The following is a 16,771-nucleotide window of genomic DNA, read 5'->3' on the forward strand; positions in this document are numbered from 1 at the left end:
GCATTAAAAACTTATTCTAAATACCTGTGTATGTTTAGTTAATTACAGTAATACTTTAGTGTTAATTTGATTTTGTTTTTATTCATTTCTTTCAAATTCTAGATCATTAATTTTTATTGTTTCATTCAAAGAAGAACATGAAAGTGGATATACACTGACAGATCTTGCTCCAATTCCGGTTGTTAGAAAAAAAAAAAAGAAAGAGTATATTCATAAGTTAAATTAATCATTAACTCATTGGGATGCTAATCATATGATGATATTGGTTAACTAATTAACACGGAACAGTACTAATGAGTGAAATAAGCTTGACTTTTATGACTTGCAATTACAATTTTATATCTTGTTTTATACATTGATTCGAATCTACTTAGAGAAATCATATTATACTTGTGGTAATAAAAAAAACTAATGCGAATAATTATTAGCTTATAACGTTCTAATTATTAGAATCGGGTAGGAAAGTTTTAATTTTACAAATCAACTCTATGAAATTGCATAAAAATATTTTAATGATCATTAAAAATACTCTATCATGTTGAGTATTTATTTGATGTTAATTATTGCTAAGTTGTAATGATTTAACTGTGGGAATTGGACCTGAATGTTTCTGCTTGTTGGAGTTGATGCTAAAAATGGACTGAGAATATTTATTAAAAATTAATTAAATGCAAGGAAAGAATGATAGGAGTTTTACTTTTTATAACCAATTGGAACGATTAGACGTAAAAGCTTTCAATGGTCTTTAACAACTTCATAAGTGAGGAAAGATCTTGAAAAAATATACGTATAAGAAAATAGTCAAGTACTGAGACAAAAAAATTTAAGAAAAAGAGTTTCAAGAAAGAGAAAAAGCTCGCACGTGTACATTAATAGAACATGGTAGTTTTCCTCTTGACTTCAACACTGTCTTCCAGCTATACCATGTGTTTCTCTGATATAGGCTTCTTATCCACAGTTTTCTTCAAAAGAAAAGTTTACTTCCTACATACGTACCAATTCTACCAATGTCGTTGCCGCAATGCTGAGTAACTTCGCCATAACTAGGCTTTCTCAGTGGTAGTAACCAGAAAATGTATCTATCTGGAAAGTTGCTTAAGGAGAGCTTGGACCCTAGGTGGCACCTTATGTATAGCACACCATAGTTGCACGACATAAAAGCTGCATATAGTCAAGTATCCTGAGTTCAGCAGTGACCACTCGCTGCGATTCACGAAAAGTTGGAAAAATGAAGCAACCTTTTCTTTCTTTTTCTAACTATATCTCTCCTTGGTCCACCACAACTGTGCACAGCAATTCAAAGTTTCCTTAACAATTCTTGGCACTCTTTTCCTCGGTAAATGTTATCCTTCCACAAGTTATTGAAAGTAATTGCACCGCATCTAGACTCCGTGTGTTTTCAATTGAATTTTCCAACCAACACCCAAGAAACTGTCGCACCATTTGCTCTCTATCAAAGCTAATAACTGGAATTTCAATCAAAGACCAACCAAAGTCAATTTAGTTGTTGATGATTAAACATATTGGAATACTTATCATCAACATTTGCTATTAAAAAAAAAATTAATTAATTAATTTAAAATAAAGAAAAATTTGCAAAACCTGTTGAGAATTACATGATTCATCGTGTGAATATCAGGAGGACGTTTTTAGGTTGCGTAGTAAGTGGGGATGTCTGGATGCTGGCGCATCGATCCGATACATCACAGGGGCATTTACATCCCCCACTTTTCTTCTTTAACATCCTTTCTCTTTTTCTCCGCTGTCTAAAGTATATTTTCTATTCGTATATTTTCTCTTTCTCACCCTCAAAGTTTTCCACTCTCTCGCAATGCTCGTATGCCGCCACTTTTTCTTTCAGACATGCGCAGGATCTATTCTTGGACTTTTTCTGTCTTCCTTCACCACTTCTTCATCCCTTTGCGACTCAAACCCCTGCATCGTCAGAAAAGAAAGGCTATTGTCTAAGCGTTAAATTTCATTCTGTCTAACATATATTGGCAAGTAGTGTATTTTCATATACATCAAGATGTGGGTGATGAATAATTGAATAATGCCTTATTTTGGATGAGTTTTGATAGAAAAGCGTAAATAATAGATAGTCATATTATACGTGAACTTGGTGAATAAGTAAAGAAAAAATTTACAATTAAAGTTGATGAAACTTCCGCTTCCGTCTTAGAGAACGAATTCTCAAAGGAAATATAAATTTAGCCGATTAATCATCGTAATGCTTGTGATATTCGATTGCACAGAGCAATGTTTATATGTATTCATTTAGTTGAGTCAGCTTTTAATGCATATGCAATATATGCATCTTGCATGGGAAATAAATAAGTCATGATGCCACGCACCACATAGCTCACGCAAAAGCATTATTTATATTCACGTCGTCTGGCTGAGGTACTACTCCAGGTTTCCACACTCGTCTATTGTGGATTAGAGTCTACGACTTAGGAACTCAAGTCATCATGTAGGCGTCTAGGATCAAACAGACCGAGATATTTTTCATTCTAATTATTCTGATCCGCATATATGTGAACTGTTAACGATGATAATCTTAGACATTTTCAGGGGAATCATATACCACATATTTTCTCATCCTTTCTTATTTTCCCTAGCGAATTGAATTTTTCCAATGAACTTTCGTAACGTTGGATCGTTAATTATTCCCCCTTGACTATCTCCCCTTTCTCTCTCATGATGTATATATAGATAGATATTGTATAAGGGAACGTTAATTAGCTTTTGTTCGAAAATGTTCTAGGTTTGCTCGGTTGGCTTAACCAAAGACTTTGGGAGATGACGAAGAGCACCACCAAATCGTTGGTCAAAGGAGGATGGTGGGGTGAAGCTTCTTTGTCTCGAGGGTTCGAAGCTTCAAGATAGAGGCTAATTCCCAGTTTCTACCCCCAAGGAATGCTTTTCACCTTCTTACGTCCTTTTCTTATGACTTCTAGCTCTTGCCATCCAACTCCTTGTCGACCTTTTCCTCATATCCTCCAACTCATTCTTGTCGCTTTGATGTTCCCAATTTGATTGAAGGAATCCAAAGAACGGCTCCTAACTTTGTCTTTATTGATTGCTGTTTCATCTTCTTGACTTGACTCTTTTATTCCTCATTTCATTGTACCTTTGACTTACACATCCTTTTTTTAAACTTTTATTTATTCCTCTTCTTTTTCAACTACAGGAATTGAAAAATAAAATTATTTCACAATCAGTTTTTCATGTTTCTCCAGACAGAATCTTTTCTCCAACTGCAAGTGATATCTTATCATTGAGATGTCCAGAGCAGAGAATTTTTGCTCGTGGAAATCTATACAAGTATAGGCATCCTCTAAGTACCTGTGTCACCGTATCTACTTGGACCACATCATATCCGTGATTTCATCGATATACACCGACTCAATATACGTCTGAGCGAAGCTATATTATATCCAACAAAATATCCAATGCTTCTATATCTCTCTTGCATTGCTCACTACTTCTCTCCCCTTCCTCTTTCTTCTACTTGTATGCTACTGTATATACCATTTTCTTCTTTCCTTATTTCCTTGATGGTGATTCCACAGACATACCATGTCCAAGAATAACTTCTTTGCTAGGTTGTTGCAGTCCAGGGTCTTGTAGAAACTCTAGTCCCTTGTATGCCAGAAAATCTATTACTCACAATACAATACATTCTTATCTGATTTTATTCTCCAAATTTTCAAACTTTTTTCTTACTACCAAGTTTTATTTATTTGCTTCGTTGAAATACTAAGTGAATATCATTTTCTAGAGATAGCATCTTTTAAATTCAATATTATTTTGATTATTGAACATTTTATTTTTTACTCCATCATTCATAAAAATGATACTAAAAGTCTCTTTTTAAGATGCTCTTTTAGAATTCAAATGGCATTTTAGAATTATTATTGAAATTATTTTTTATATAATAATAAATAATAGAAAAAAATAAAATAGAGCTTAGCCAAAAGCAAAAGAAGAAAGCAAAATAGGGTGATAGATACAATCGTATTACTAATGATTTTAGTTTACGCAACCCTCGGTCGTCATATCGGTCTGATAGCCGACGGAAATGTTGGTGAAATAACCCTCCTCACCCGCGTCATTCGTGGATATTGAAGAGAGAGGTCAGGGGTTTCATTTACTTGAACCTCCGATTATCGATGATTTTATTTAGTCCAAGTCCAAAAAAATAGGCTGGAAAATCTCGAAAATATGGTTATTACACTTGAGTTGCAGTAAAAAATGGGAAAAAAATTCAAGAGCTATTTTTATTCCTGAATGTAAGAATAAATTCACGAGAGATTTGATATTTTTTCTGAAAAAGTTAAAGGCATGAGGGAGTGATCAAAATCATAAAAAAAGTGGAGGAAACCGTTTGACAATGTCATTTTTGTCGATGTTTCGTTCCCGCGAGGCGCTGTAGGGTGTCTCCAGTAGCTAAATGTCGTCCATCCCTCCTTGATTGTCCTCCGCTACCCTCAATCTTCACCCTCTGGTCGCGTTCTCTTTTCCGACGGTAAATCCCTCGCGGCGCTCACTCAATCATACACTATTTTTGTTGCCGCGTCACTATACACTCGCAAAAAATACATCGACCGAGACCAAGAAGACAACCAGCCCCTGTTTTTTCCTTTGACCTCTACTGCAGTATACTCTCATTCCATCATAACCCATTCTTTCTTATTACGTTTTTCCTCCAATATTCCTCTTTTTTCCTGTCAATGTTTAATTGAGAAATTGTGACATTTGCAATCTGCCAATTTTTCTTTGTTACAGAATTACTTCTGTTTTATTCTTTATTAAATACAATATTTAAAATCAACGTCTTAATTGTTAATTAATTATCTTCCTTTGTATATATAAAAGTTTAGGTTTTTAATTTTTTCCAATACCTGAAGACCATGTTTAATTGCTAGATTTATGGTCTAGTCAATACAGTTCAGTAATTAACATTCACTCACACTTCTTTATCATCAATGAAAGCTATGGAGTCATCAATTGATAAATATTTAATAATTTCACATCTTCACTCTTTTCAAAGTGTATTAATCACACTAATGATTTCTTTATAATTAAAAATGTTTCAATTTAAATGTAGTTTTATTTAAAGATAATGATCACTTTCACTGGAAAATTATGAAGATAATTTTTCAAATAAACTTGACAAGTGGATTGAGAGAGAGCTTGCTTAAATTGATATCATTAAGCTATTTTTCATTTTAAATATTAGATGTACTTAATGCAGGTTGGAACATGACAAAAACCCGGGAAATACTAGTTAGCAAGTAGATTCTTAAGTAACTATTTTTTCTAATTAACATAAAATGAAGAATTTCCTGGTAGGAATAGAGACCATCATACTCCTAGTCAATTCTTGGCTCAATATTGGACCAGCAGAGCCAGACTTTAGTCATGCTGAACTAAGGCTGGACCAACCTTTGATCCTACTAAGATTGGAGCATGAATTCTCATAAGAAATGTTTCGAAGAAAACACATCAAATATTTTTCATAAATGGAAGAAGTGAAGAACTGACAAATTGTCATCCACTTTCTTAAACTGAATCAGTAAAAAACAATTGCGAATCAGTGACCATTAACTTACTTCCAGTGTCCATCCAGCCACTGATTCACTCAATCAGTCGACAACCAGTTAATAATCACTGATTCAGTTGGAGAAAAGAAACTTGAAGTTAAAAATATAAATTCTTGGAGTAAAAATGTATCGATTTTTTTTCTTGCAATTATTTGAAGTCATTGATGAATTTAGGACGAAATAATAAACTATGATCTACGATGTGCTAAAACAGAGCATCTCGACTCAATTTTAAATAGATGATTTAATCATTTATTTTATTGACAAATTTATTTTTCTGATAGGTTGAATTTCCTCGCACAACTGAGGATGAAATCACGCTTGGGTAATAAATATCGCGAGAAATCTAGAGTGAGACTTTGGACGTAAGGATGAGAAGAAGGGTATAGTGGAGAACGAGAAGATGAAAAGAGAGAAGGAAAAATATTATTTATACTCCAGCTAGAGGGTTGGTAGAAAGGCGTGCCATGCATAGACAGTACCTCATTCCATTGGACTAGACGAATGGCTCATTTCTGTCCGCAAATATGGGAATACCAGTAAGCTATTTCTTAATATTCGTGCGATATCGGCTCTCTGGTATATACCGGCAAGAAAAGAAAAAAAAGAAGAATAACCGCTTCGTTTCCATAGAAACCACAGCCTTCAGTTTTTTTCCTGTACTCTCAAGTCTCCATAGGGACACACTTCCGTGGTGCTTTGCTATTCCCAATGTGGTCGAATGTAACTAAAAGTTCATTGGACAAGAATAAACTTTCTCATGTCTTTTGTCGTCGTTTTTCTAAAATAGTCCTCCAATAAATACCAACATTTTTATTTTCGCAATGAATATATATACATAACTCAATCGAAATGATTCCTATATCCTGGAAACATTCAATCAAAAGCATTTCGAAGAGTAGAGCTTTCATAACTGGCATATGCACTTTTTTTAAGTTTGATCCAATACTTGATATTCCTGGCAGCATCTCTCAGCATTCCGTTGGTGTGCGAGCACGCGCTTGACACTGTGAAGAAGCACCTTACGTTTTTTTTCTTTTCTATCTCCTTTCTTACCCCTTGATATTATTATACCTCACGCCCAAGTTCTTTTCTACATTTCAGAAAAACGAATTCTTTATATTCACTGGGGAGTGATCTAATATAACTTATAACAAATTCCCTTATATCCTCACCCTAAGCTATAGGTTCGGTTGGTCGCGCATTTAAATCCTCGAATTCGATGGTGTTACATATATAGGAATCGTATAAAACCACTATACGATCACCAAGGGATCAATTTTTTCCCACGCACAATTTACAGTTTCACATTTTTATTCCCATCGCGAGGTGAGATCTATTGTGAGGGACACATACACACGGGTGAAAGGAAGTAAAATAAACTCGTTTGACCTAGCTACAATTGTATGATATTCATTGATGTTGATGTACTTGGTAGAAAAAGAGAATAATATAAATAATAAATTCAAGTGAATGTTGAAAGATAATAAATAAAAAGACTGAATGATAATTTAAATGATGACCTTGAGAACCCCTGGGTTCCGGTTTATTAATTTCATAAAAAATCCATGCGAACGCCACGATCGTCGTCTCTTTCAGCGAGTTAATTAGTTGGCCATGCTCTCCTCAGTTACCTCTCTGGTATATAATCCACCTGGTTAGTAAGGACCACCGTGGGTTCCTCCTCCCGCATGTGGCTATACTTTGTAACCGCGAAGACTAACAACAAGCTTGGTAATCCCGCAAGCAGAATGAGCCTCCGAAGTCGCCGTGGTCTCGTGCCCAAAGACTTTCTGCGCAGGGGTTATCGAGAGAGCATCTAAGATCTTCATGATGCTTCCTGGTGATGTCAAACGATATTTTTGTGGTCGGTTATTTGCCTGATGGATTTACTATTTTATAATAATGAGTTTAGCTTTTAATACAATCTTGTAATTATGTTGTAAGGGAAAGTCTTTTAGCATTTTTTTTTTTCAATTATTTTTATTGTTTTCCATAAACTTTATATTCCAGCTAATTGTAAGATTGTGAGTTATTATTGTTTATTTAGAATATGAATTACCAATTACTATTTTTTATGGCTTGTAATGTTTGAAATTAAATTAATTTAGAAATAAATCGAGATGTTTGGATTTTAATATTGATATTAAAACCTGTTTAAAGGAAGAATTCTCTTGAACAACATTTATCTCATGGTTTTGAAACTCTATAAACTCCCATGAGACTGATTTTTCCATCACATTTTTTCTCTTTTGTCTTTTAGATAATTTTATGATGATTTTCTTTTTATTTTTCAGGAAATTACGAGCTGATTGTGGAAATGACGTAAAAAATATCGAGCAGTCTATGGAGGAAAAAAAAAAGAAAGAAAGAGGTCAAGCTTATAGCGGTGTGTCACGATTACTTATTATTATTCAACATCAATCCAATTTAATTCTAATTTTAAATCAATCTTTGAAGACGATGACTTTACTGAAGAACGTAACACACCGTGAGAAAATAGTTTCCAAAGTGAAATCTAATCTACAAAGAAGGTCTTTTGAAACGCAAATGTAAGTAGTTTGTTGAATTAGATTTAGTATATGCGTGATGTTTTTTTTCTTAGACTTTGTAAATTGAAGTTGATGATGCAATAAAAAGAAGTTACTTACCTCTCCCATCATCTCCATCCCGCCACACATCCCTATCGAGTCTGATAAATTAGCGAGAACTCTCGATAACCGGATTAACGACGTTCGTCATGGAACGTGGGGGGTATAACCTAGACTAGAGAAAAGAAAAACGAGCCCATGCGGGAAAGAGAAAGATCAGGAAACAGAAAGAGAAATGAAAAAAGCAGCAGTAGTTTATGCTGTGGTCACGCAACTGTTCCGGGCATTGACTTGCTATCGACAGGGATTTACAATGCACTAATGCTGTGATGACGGAATACAACTATAGTAAACATCAGAATTCATTCACGCTCAAGGGTATCTAAAAAGTTGAACGAGAATGCGTCAATTTTGCTTTTTCCTGCTATTTCAATAACAATAAAATGTTTATTTTGATATGGGTATCTTGCATTCAATGCACTTGGTGTTACTACCATTTACAAGAACATGAAATTTGAATTTTTATTACATTTAAAATACCCACTGAATAATTTGTTCCTTGAAATCCTTCATAAATTTTTGGTTTTTCAACATCAATGCTCCAAAAGAGTCGATGTATTTTGAATAAAATTCAATGATCGTCTTTTTTTTGTTTATCGTTGGAGATAAAAATTGCTATAAAATTATGTAATTATGTATTATATGAGCTTTGTTTGTTTCCAAGTCAATTGAGTTACTAGAAGTATTATACAGTATAGTTGTAATAAAATTATTGAAAGGCATAAAATACCCTTGATGTCTTCTAATACCATGAAATAATATTATCTCAATTGCAATAGCATAAAGTTGAGATCCTATTAACCATAAAAATTTCAAATAACATCTTATATTCTTTTATTTTCTTTATTCTCGATCAATTTTATTTAAATAAATATCAATAAAAAGATAAAATAAAACAAAATAATCTTCTTGCTAATCAAAGCCAATTATAAAAGATCAAGACATGAAGTATCTCCAATAAATCAAGTGTAAACATTGACCTCAGTTAATAATAGTTGTAATTTACTAAAAAATAAATAATGATTTTTTGTTTACATTTTATTTTAGTAATAAAAATTTGGATTTCATGTTCACTTAATTAACATTATTATTAGAGATTCATGTTGGAGAAAATGAGAGATTAATTTCTGGAAGATGTAGTTATCATAAAACTAAATGATTCATAGATGAGTGTAATGATAGAGGCTATGATTATCGATCTGATGAGTCGAATGCATAAAAAGAAGAAAAATAGCCAAGTTAAGAATAATATTGCATGTTGTTAGATTTCCACGTGTATCCCAGTTGATAGTGGCACAATTAATGTTCCCACGTGCGGCAAGCGTGCAGGTACCACTTATCGCAATTTGCCCCCTCGAACGTCTCGACCTCTAGTCTTCAGTCGAAATTACCACTTTTTGTGCATTTAATCCCTTGCCGGGGCATACATGAGTATCGCGAGTTACAGCCTCTTTTTCTCATCCATGCCGGCGATACGGTGATTAGCCAGAGTGAACGCCCCCATTCCGACCATGTTGAGACCAATTGAACCATATCGGGCTTAACGACCATGCAAATGCGTCAAAAACTCCAGAACTCTAATAAAAATAAGGTGGGTTACTTTTTAAGATAATTCCCTTTTATTCAAGCTTGAGAGTATAAAGAGTTGTACTGAAGAAGGATTAAAAACTGGTTGAAAAAATTCAAGATCAGCTTGCTCCAATGTGACTTGTATAAGCTGAAAGTCATTTAGGTATTCTTCTCAGGTTTCACCAGGAACACATGATACTGCCTGTAAACAGCATTACATTAGCACGACTGATCAAACACCTTTCAGAGCGTTGATGACATGGTGACGCACATTTTGCTTCCTTTGCGCATTTCCGTTTGTCCATGTTGGGAAATTCTGGCTATTAGTCTTCTTGACATACTGCAATTGGCCCTGTCGTGTTACTGATAGACGCCGGCTGCTTTAAGTAAACATCTCGTCAGCATGAATTTAAATTATTGATTAATTATACTTGGTCATGTCAAGATCACGTGACTCAGTTGGAGGTAATCAACAATTTTACGGAATAAAAGGGCTACGTTGATAGCTTTGGAGAAAGGGTGCACATGGATATAGATAGATAAGTTTAGTATCATTGATCAGTAGATATAATCGATGCTGGGTAATAAGACAAATAGTTTGGGCCACAGATCGCCGGTGGTCGAGGGCTAGAATGTCTCTAGTCATCATGATGCTGTGTCTTTTATTCCTAGTATTCAAGAAATCATGTATGCGTTGGATTTGGCCTGCATCGAATTGATTATGTAAACTGTTAACTATTTATTTCTATTGCTTTAGACTGGGCTTTATCTTTTTTTATGGATGAATATTTAAATGATCTAGAGAGTTAATTTTCAATCATTACAACAATAGATCTTGTTCTAAAAAATATTATTATATTAATGAGAGTCATTATTTTTTATTTATGTCTATGATGAAGGAATAGTTTCAGGGCTTGTTTGAGCATTGATTACTTTTCCTTTAATCAAAATATTTTTTTTTAATTAGAAAAGTATTATTGAAATGAATATGATATTTTTTTTGTTCATTTATATAAGTGATAGAAAAAAAGAATGAATCGAGGAAGCGTAAAATTTTTTAACTCAATTATAAATTATAATGATATGATTTCAAGGTCTTAGAAGAATTGGCAAGGGTATTTTTTAGATTGAATGACTTGATTTCGTCATAGCCACGCCCGAGCGCACGAGGATTGAAGACATTGTTACAGGTGTTATATATTTCTTTTTCTATCCTTTCGCTTTCATTATCGTGATTCTCTGGATTGTGAATGTGAAATTGCGATGTTCTGGGAAGTTGTTGGGTAAAGTTTCAAACAATTTGTTATCCTTAATAATAATTGAAGATGTATGTATGCGTACATATTTTTTTTTTCTGCAGAGAAATTACAGAAATAGTTGCATGTATATTATATGTACAAATCTAAATATTTATTTATATAAATTAGCACGTGATTTCCATGAATGGTATAAAAAGAAATTGAATTAATAAGAAATCAAAATGAGAAAGTAACTTGACGTAGAAGTTCAATTGCCATGTGGGTTAATTAATCAAACTAATTCTATTTAATTTCTATCGTTTAATTTCTTTTGAATATTATTGAGGGAAGTAAGGTAATGCAGCTTTATCAAATAGTTAGAGGTAACTGGGATGAGATAGCTTTTTTTTAATTTTACTAATTTAAATTAGTAAAATATAATTATTAATATTTTTTCATTTATTAATTATTGATATTTTATTATTCATTGATTATCACTCACATAATTCAGTTGTTATTATAATTTATTATAAAATTATAATTTATATTTAATTTTATAATCAGAAAAATGTTTCATCTTCATCCAAATTCTTTAAAAAGGTTTGAATATTATTATAAATATTTTTAGGAGGATTTTTATTTAAGTAAGTTATCATACTTCATTTTTTCCATACTTAAATTAAAAAGTTTCATGTAGATCGTTAGTTTTTATTTCAAAAGGTTCATCTTGAACTAAGTAAAGGGTCTGTTTGGCTCTAAATGCCCTGGTATAAATTCTGTTATTTTTTTTGGTCTCATTATTCCAAGCTTTAAATAAATCAAACGCATAAATAGATACAAAAATATTTTGGTCAATAAAAAATAGTGGAAAATCGATTTACTATTGAGATGCACTTATAATTTACTCTAAAAAATGGTTTAGGAAATGATTCGAAATATTAGGATAGCATTCAAATAGCATGATCATTCTCCCATTTTTCATTAAGCTTATTCTGAAATTTAATAAAGTCTTTGTCTAAGTAAATTTTTAATACTAAAATTCAAATTACAGAGAGATGTAATAAAGCAGATGTTTAAAATTACAGTAGAATATTCGAGAATGAAGAAATTTGAAATACAAAAAATTAATGGCCATGCTAATAAGTAGTTATAATATTTTTATGATTTAATTCTATCGTATCTTCGTTAGCTTAAACGTCTCAAAAGGTGATTCGCGATCACGACCTCCAAGAATGCTTTTATTTGAAGATAATAACAAGAAGTGGCGTAAAAATGTTGGAAGATTAAAGCAGTATGTAATTTATATCTAAGAAAAATGGATAATGAATAAATGGATCTTGGATTATATTCTAGCAAATTGATAGCAGAATTATTGATAATAATAATAGGAGACAAGTGAAGTATAATACTAGAGGAAGAAGGGATAAATTCGTGTTGAGGAAAAAGACATGTGATACTGAAAAAGTTCTAAGAGAAGAAATTAAGGATAAGAAGAGGGTGAATAGAAAGAGAGGTCAAATGCTCGTCTAGTCGTTGAAGCGTGGGTTAAGATAAACCCTTTATCCATTTCTTGCTGAATGATTCTTTTCGCTTTCAAAGTGATGAAGAAAAATTTATGGTCTAATGAAGAAATTTTATTTTATTATCTATTTACGATAACTATCTCGAGTATTTTATTCTGTTAATTACTTATTTTACTTCCTTTAAGCTCTTGTTTTATTATTCTTCTTTAATAATAATATTTTAGATTAAGATTAAAAAAGGAAATGATTAAATATTAATAACAATCATTTTAACGTGTTTTTAAATGTTTAAATGGGAAATGTTTTTTTTTAATTTAAATAATTTAGACATTTCTTTGCAGAATTAAAATAATGATACAGCTTTAATAATCCCTCTCAATAATTTAAAGCTTATTTAATTCACTCGCAAAGTCATTTCTAGATGTAGATTTACCAGTGATATGTATATCACTATTGAAAGAATAATCGGCAAAGTTTTCACTCGGGAAATTTCTCTGATTCGGATTTAAATAATAATTTTACGATATAATGATCCGCATTTGAAGTAGACTCATCAAAATTTATCGCGCGTAAAGTTAGTGGTGAATGTGTTAATCAAAACCAAGAAATTAACATTTGACAAGAGTGAGTATTTGAAATTCTTTGCAAATAAATGAAAGAGAAGGATTATAAAAGTAGAGAAGTGAGTGAAATAGATGGATTATCGTGTTGTGGATATTTACATTATACATAGTAATAGTCTTACAATTGGTCTTTAATTTCACGCTCATGGATGTATGTACAAGGCGGATGTACGATCATCTATTTTTCATCCTTCTTTATTTTTATGCGTGTGTTTAATAGTATGCACTATTTTTCTAGTATTTACTCCTTTGTCTATTCATTACACAGTTTAGAAGTTTTTGTAATTTCATTTACAATGGATAGTTTAGGAAAATTCTGTTAGTTTCTAAAAGGATAGAAAAAGTATGATTACTAATCTGAAAAGTATAATTTCAATGTCGTTTCTTATTTTAGAATATTAAAAGCTTATTGACATAATTTTCAATAAAATCTATGCATACATATATACATTATGAGCATATTTATATGTCTGACAAGCTATGTTCTTTTAAACTCAATCAGTGAACAGTGTGTTTTTCATCCTAGCTAAAAAGGGGCTTCTTTTACCACTGGTGGGAGATATTAATTATAATAATAAATCAGTATGATAGAGCTTGACACCGATTTAGTTAGGAATACAATGTTAATTGACTCTCTATGTACTAGAATTTCAGTGAACTATTGTTTAAGTGATAGGATTGATGCTGAGAGTTATTTAATATTCACTGATTCCATTCCAGAAAGTCGATCAATTTTCTTTGTTTTGCATTTAAAACAAAATAATTAATTTTACTAATACTAATTAAAAATGATTAATAATAACTATCAAGATATTGTTTAAATAAAATTTAGGATCATATTTATTTACGACTTGTCTAACAGCTTTTAGAAGGAAAAAGATATTATTTTTCCAAGTTTAAGTTCAAGTTTAATTAGAAATAAAAATCTCATTAAATCAGGAGAAACTTAAATATTAAAAGAAAAAATAAGAATATTGAATCAACATTCTTACTCTAATTTTCTCAATAATAATTTTTTACTGCTTTCATAAAAGAAAAATTGAAATAATTAAATTGTAGAATATACATAGCTTATACACATGATGATAATATAATTAATTACTTTCGAATCGTTTTTAAAATTTCAAGTTAATTTTATGCCACACATAGTATTTAATATTGTTGTGGTTTTGTTGAAAAAATTTTTTATGTAAGTTGTATTATTTAATTCAATTAATAGAGAAAAGAAAAAAATAATTCAATGTCGACAACTTGAAACAAATGACGTGAAAACAATAATTTAGAAGGAATAAAATGCACGAAGAACTGGTGAGAAATATATATCAGATCGTTATTACAGATGGTACAAAGTCTCGTAATTTTCACGTTGTTTTATTTGAAAAAGTAAAAGAATAGGATGTTTGGCTACGGAAACAGTGGTATGATAGCGCGTTTAACTCCTCACCCCTTAGGATGTTGGTAGAAAGCTGAAAGCGGAGGTTGTATAACCCCTTCCTACTACATACATTCCAGTGCTTTTCGCTTGGAAAGATATTACAAATGGGATTGTCGGCGTGCTTTCGAGGTTCGTTTAAGAAATGATGTGTTTGTTAGCCATCAAAGTATAGACCGGAGAATCTAGAGGATGAGTTTCAGGGAGAACGTTAACCCGTTCTCCAGCTATCATGTCTGGCACAAAAACATTGAGATGTGCGACTAAAATGTGAACTGATTCATAATCCTGTCAGAATTTCAGTTACTGAAACTCTACAAATGATTTATCGCTAGACTATACACAAACATGTGTGGGAATTTGTTCAATAAATACTAGCTAATACACAAATGGCATGTAATTGCACAATAAAAATTCATCATTCATCAGCTCTAACATAATTATCATAATGCACCAACATTAGTGCATTTATTGAATCGAATAATTTTCTAATAGATTCCAATAAGTTCTAAATTAGTCATTTATGTTAATGAAAATTAACTCACAGCTTATGAGGTCAATGTATACTCTTCCAAGACATCACTATTTGTCATCATTGATATGACATAAATATGTATCACTACGTTCAGGAAAATAATCCAAGATAGCTCGAGGTAAATGCCTTGGGGAAGGTGAGGGAGTTATTAAACATTTTCTTTTGTTGTTGGATTTTTTTTAATACCTTAATCGCATTTTTATGTCATTGAAACTGTAATAGTCATCAATACATGGAAAAACAAGTACATACTTGTGAGCATCATTATCGATAAATATTCGACGATTGAATAATAATGACTCATTAACACTAGCATGAATTGTTATGCATTATGTCTCTGACTTGAATACATTGCAATAATCCTTGCGTCGTTTTATGGAGGCCGTTTTTTTACAAAAAATATTTTTATGCTATTAGACGCATTTGTATGCATCAAACGTCCTGCTAAGACACTTATAAGTGAGGCAGTAATGACACAGTCTCATGCAGCTGGCAATTTTCTTTGATTTTATTGTCATTGAATATTGATTTATTAGAGCTCGAAATACGTAAAGAAATTTTTATTCATTCAATTGCCATTTTATTGATGAAAAAAAAAACAAATTCCGCAAATTTTATTGTAAAAATTCTTTTTACGAGTGTTATAAAAAAAAATAATAATGATTTATTATGGGCTAATATATAATGAAACTATCGATAGAGACGCTTATCGATAACGATAATAAGAGTCGTCAGTTAGCAAACAGTCAGTTGAAATGTAAACAAAAAATTCGTTTATCAGAAGAAAATATGTATTAGCGTATAGCTCATGCTTATTGATTTTCTATTTTGTTTATTCAATTGCAAAGGAGGATAAATATAATAGATAACATATTCTTTGATTTTTTGCCTCAGAAAAGATAAAATTAACTGCGCGTTTAATTCAAGGTCTGAAAAAATCAAATTAATATTTTTTATTTTAGTTAATACTCAGCTTATGAATTCCCAAGTTGGATTAAGTTGGATCGAAGTTAGATTAATTGTATTACTATTTTAGGCATAAATTATAAAATTAAGGCTTCTATAATTGCGTGTTTGTTAAGCTCCTGTGAATGTTCATGAATAAAGGAGGTCTTCAAGTTGTCTCACATCTATTCAACAGCAAAGTGCAGACTCATACAGAAATATATACATATATATATTTCTATATACATATCTTTCCGTAGTCTTAAGAAATGGAAAAAGCCGTCTAATTATCATCATATTTAAGTTTGCGATAAATATCATATTTTCCATATGCACTTGCATATCTCTCAGCATTAATTAAGTGGAATTTATTGCAAGTTGTCATGCACGCACTTGTAGCTTCGTTGCAATTAGTGAAATTTTTGCATTAAGAAAAACGGGATCTCTTTAACGCTTTGCACGTCCGGTCTGTTTATCATTTGAATGTTTTTTCAATTTATTGTTTTCACATTATGTTACTTTGTAGCATCGTGTTAGAACACTTTTGAATAATTGGAAAACCACTTTTATTGGAGAAGAAGCATACGAGACTTCTTGATCATTCTTGCATTGTAAAGACCAAACAAGCTTAAGATGTTTAATTTTT

The 16,771-nt window shown here is 31.7% G+C and overlaps 1 long non-coding RNA gene across 2 annotated transcripts in view; it reads left to right on the forward strand.

Moving 5' to 3' along the window:
- The window catches only part of LOC118073342 (uncharacterized), a 50,774-nt gene that overhangs the window by 24,030 nt on the left and 9,973 nt on the right, over positions 1–16,771 (forward strand). For both annotated transcript variants that reach the window (XR_004691094.1, XR_004691095.1), the window contains one exon: positions 7,907–8,161. This is a non-coding gene — a long non-coding RNA (uncharacterized lncRNA). The remainder of the gene's footprint in view (positions 1–7,906; positions 8,162–16,771) is intronic.

This window comes from Chelonus insularis, unplaced genomic scaffold (assembly GCF_013357705.1).
Source record: "Chelonus insularis isolate UGA/USDA-ARS -01 unplaced genomic scaffold, ASM1335770v1 scaffold_277_pilon, whole genome shotgun sequence".
Classification (NCBI taxonomy): Eukaryota; Metazoa; Arthropoda; class Insecta; order Hymenoptera; family Braconidae; genus Chelonus; species Chelonus insularis.